At 48.8% G+C, this 4,777-nt stretch overlaps 1 pseudogene; it reads left to right on the forward strand.

Moving 5' to 3' along the window:
* Window positions 1-3,765: 3,765 nt before the first annotated feature.
* LOC146809412 (large ribosomal subunit protein uL2 pseudogene) lies at window positions 3,766-4,542 on the forward strand (annotated as a pseudogene).
* Window positions 4,543-4,777: the final 235 nt, after the last annotated feature.

Raw genomic sequence — 4,777 nt, forward strand, 5'->3', positions numbered from 1 at the left:
TTCTGGTTTGTCTATACATTGGGACCGCCTAGCTAGATCTAGGCTAACGAATGGGATACTAAGCTAGTCGGATAAGGGGTTCTGGGTTCTGAGGGGAGTTTTCTGGTACACCACAATTCTCTGAGGTCCTGGTCTCCTGCGCATAGTTCTGTGCAAAAGCAGAATCCCTGCAAAAGCAACTGAGTTCTTCTTGGTTCTAAAATACAAGTAACAAAGTATTATTTTTATACAAGCATTGGACTTGAAGTTAGTCATTGAGTGTGTGCCTCCTTTCTTGACTGTGTGTACAACAAATGCTTAACACAACCCTCTGATAAGCCTAACTGCTCGCCCACACTTCCACAAAAGAGAGACAGGTATTACCTGCTTTAGCCTCTGTAATGTCCTCTGAGGATCCACTGTACTCTGTGCACACTATACCTTACTTTGGTTTAGTTTATACTGAGCCAGCTTCTTACAATGGTCTGGTATGGTATGGCATGGTATGGTATACTGAGATACAATAGTATGGCACACTAAGATATGATATTTTTATGTTGTGAGTTGTGATAGTAATGTGATTTTTTGATGTGACATGGTTTGCCCAAGACGACCCCATGGAAGGTTGCTACATGGCAGAGTCCATGACGCATTACCCTAGCAGGCATATAGCCCGGCTGGTGTCAGGAGGATTGTGGGCATGGGGGCAGGAAACAGACTTGGCAGGGGTGTGAGGTATGGGGAGGGATAAGGGCCACAGGTGAACCATTGGGACCAAGAGAAGAGGGTACCTGCAAGTGGAAGAGCAGAATAAATGAATGTCACAGAGAATCAAGGATGCGATGAGGAAGAAGGACAAGTCAAATGGGGAGGGAGGTAGGGCAAAGGGGAATAGGTGCATGCCACAGTGGTATTAGTACCAAAGGCACACAGAGAAAGAGACATAGGGTCAAGGGGGACATGGAGAGTGGCCACAATAAGGACACAGGGACAAGATGGGGAACTGTTTACCAGCGGTAGGACAAGGAGCATGTCGCCTAGAGGGAATGAAGCACCTGGGGGGAGCTTCAGGTCCTAGCGCTTTGCCCCGCGGCACTGGTACAAGGCCAGCTGTCCTACAGTAAACCAGCTAGGCACTGGTGATTGTGGGTTGAGGTGGAAGAAGACACGGCAAGTGGGGGGATGGCACAAGGAATAACAAGAGGGCAGAGGGACATACCAGGAGGCAGAGGATACAAGTGGCACCAATAAAGAAGGGTAGGGCAAAGAGAGGGTGAATGGACAGAGGCCACACAAGGAACGTGTCAAAGGTAGTGGCATGGGGTGGGAGGAAAGTAAAAGGGAATGAGTAGGACATAGGACCAAGGGTGGAGGGTTGGGATGGTTGGAAAGATAGATGCCAGAAGATGTGCCAAGACCAAGGGTGGTTTCATGAAGATTGAAGGAAAGCTAGAGGCTAGAGGAAGGACCAAGGGCCAAGGGTGGAGTCACAAAATGGGTGGAAAAATAGAGGCTAGAAGATGTGCCCTGACCAAGGGTGGATGCATGAAGTTGGAAGGAAAGGTAGAGGCTAGAAGCTGGACCAAAGGTGGAGGCGTAAAATGGGTGAGAAAGATAGAGGCCAGTAAAGGGAACGACAGACAAGGGTTGAGGCATGGAGATGGGTGGAAAGGTAGAGTCCTGACGATGGAGCAAGTGCTAAGGATGGAGACATAGGATGAATGCAAGGCTAGAGGCCAGAAGAGGGACCAAACAAACAAGGGTGGAGGCATGGGTATGGAAAAAGAGACTAAGGGTGGAGGCATGGCATGAGTGCAAAGGTAGAGGCCAGAAGAGGGAACAAACAAACACAGGTGGAGGCATGGGTATGGAAAAAGAGACTAAGGGTGGAGGCGTGGCATGAGTGCAAAGGTAGAGGCCAGAAGAGGGAACAAACAAACAAGGGTGGAGGCATGGGTATGGAAAAAGAGACTAAGGGTGGAGGCGTGGCATGAGTGCAAAGGTAGAGGCCAGAAGAGGGAACAAACAAACACAGGTGGAGGCATGGGTATGGAAAAAGAGACTAAGGGTGGAGGCGTGGCATGAGTGCAAAGGTAGAGGCCAGAAGAGGGAACAAACAAACACAGGTGGAGGCATGGCTATGGATGGAGAGGTAGGTGGTCGAAAAGAGACTGGGGGCCAAGGGTGGAGGCATGGAATGAGTGGAAAGGTAGAGGCCAGAAGAGAGAACAAACACAGGTGGAGGCATGGCTATGGATGGAGAGGTAGATGCTCAAAAATAGACTGGGGGCCAAGAGTGGAGGCATGAAATGAGTGGAAAGGTAGAGGCAAGAAGAGGGAACAAACAAACACAGGTGGAGGTATGGGTATGAGAAAAGAGACTAAGAGCCAAGGGTGGAGGCATGGAATGAGTGGGAGAGGCCAGAAGAGGGGCCAAAGTCTGAGGAGAGAAGCTGGCCCAGCGGCTTTTTGGTTCAAGGGCAAAGGAGTTTAACTGACAGGGAGCTGGGGACTGTTTCCACAGACAGAGGATTCAAACAGAGGGGATACTTCAGGAGGGAGGGACTCGGCAGCGCTGCAGCGCCGCGCTCTTACAGGGACAGGGATTCCTTGACCGGACGGGGCACGCTGTCGCCGCGAGGGATGTCTTTTAGAACGGGTTTTGCAGGAGCCCTGGCTGACTCTCAGAAGCGGCCTCGGGGCTGCTCTTTCCTACACAACTGTCAGTCGAGCGCGCTGCCCTGAAGAATACACTCAGAGGCCACCGTGTAATCCTTAGTAGACAAAAAACACACACGTTAATGACAAAAACAACTTCCATGAGACGTGACCAGGGGCAGCTGCAGATCCGTGTTACTCGGTAGAGAAATCTGTCGCCCCAGGCCGGCTGGGCCGGCTCTCACCGACAGGGTGCTGAACGCTGGACCGGGTCACGGGCTCCTGGGCCGGTGGCCCTAAGGAACAGACCTGCGGCTGATGCACCCGAATGATACGGCGTTTGGATTCATTCACTGTGGTGCATAGTGCGAACACGAACCCAAGTGCCTCGAAATGTCCCAATTTTAATGAATATAGTTGTATCTTATTTTATTCTGGTGTTTCATACAGTTTCAAAATGTTGCCTTCTCAACAATTTAAAAAACATACACAAATACAGAAAAATAGCAGCATTCTCTAACACAGGCGAATACTGCATAAAAATGTGGAAGGCAGTGAGAAGACAGGAGGGCATGGATTTTTTAAAATAATTTATTTTTTCTAAATGGGAAAAAGACATACTGAATGAAAAACGATCAACTCTAAGAAAGGAAATGTTTTGAGGAATGAACGGCCTGGCGAAGGGGAGCTGTGGGGAATCTGATACAGATCTGTCTTTTCAGCAATGCATTCTGGGTGTGCTTCAGAGACCAAAAAAAGGGATCACTATGAGGCCTACTCTTGCATAAGAATGCTAGTGCTTCAAGTTTTAATGGATGGCGCATCGATGTCCCTGCGGGGTCAGTGACGGGGGCAGCTGGTATGGCGCGGGTGGGGACTGATGTAAAGCTCGCGGAGAATTTGCATGAGTTAGGTAATCTGACTAATGACCTGCCTAGTTTTCCGCAAGCAAGAGCTATTCATAAAATGATTTTGATTGCTGAAACTTATATACAACCTGAATAGTAGAGTGCCGGCTGTTGATGACAATGGAGGGTCTGTTATATTCTCTGTATTTTTTAGGTCTACCATTAGCAAAGACCTTTGATTTTATTAAAATTATATGCATACTTTACTTTTAGGGACAGCCCGGCCTAGAGCACCATGGGGCGAGTGATCAGGGGTCAGCGAAAAGGCGCGGGGTCCTTCTTCAAGGCTCATGTGAAACACAGGAAGGGCCCAGCCGAGCTCAGGGCTGTGGAGAGACATGGCTACATCATGGTCATTGTAAAGGCAATTGTGCGCGATCCTGGTCGTAGCGCCCCTTGGCAAAGGTAGCATTCCGAGATCCTTACCACTTCAAGAACACAACTGAACTATTTATTGCTGCTGAGGGTATTCACACTGCACAGTTTCTCTAGTGTGGCAAGAAAGCCCAGTTAAATATCGCCAATGTCCTCCCCGTTGGACCATGCCTGGAGGAACCATCATATGCTGAGTTGAAGAGAGGCCAGGTGATGATGGCAAGCTGGCCCGTGCTTCTGGAAACTATGCTACAGTAATCTCTCACAATCCTGGTACTAAGAAAACACGGGTTAACCTTCCTCAGGTTCTAAGAAGGTTGTCACCTCTGCAAACGGAGGTATTGTTGGTGTTGTTACTGGTAGTGGTCGAATTGATAAACCAATCCCAAAGGCAGGCCGTGCTTACCATAAAAACAAGGCTAAGCGAAACTGCTGGCCACGTGTCCGTGGTGTGGCTATGAACCCTGTTGAACATCCCTTTGGTGGTGATAACCACCAACATAATGGTAACCCTTCAACCATCAGGAGAGATGCCCCAGCTGGACACAAAGGCGGTCTTATTGCTGCTCGTCGTACTGGCAGACGGCGTGGTACGAAGACAATGCAGGAAAAGGAAAACTAAGTTTGGTCTGTTTTGCAAAAAAATAAACCATTTACTTTTAGGGGCATTCAGCCAGTGGTCTTCATCCAACGGTCTGTTGTTCTGTCATTCATATTTTAATCCCACCCACTACATCATGCAGCGCCTTGAGACCCTTAAAGGTGAGTAGCTGCACTATATAAAGCCCTGATAGATTGATTGATTGATTGATTCATGCAGCATTGTAAAATGTGCCAGCCCACTTAAGCCATTAGCT

This window comes from Triturus cristatus, chromosome 7 (genome assembly GCF_964204655.1).
Source record: "Triturus cristatus chromosome 7, aTriCri1.1, whole genome shotgun sequence".
NCBI classification, from domain to species: domain Eukaryota; kingdom Metazoa; phylum Chordata; class Amphibia; order Caudata; family Salamandridae; genus Triturus; species Triturus cristatus.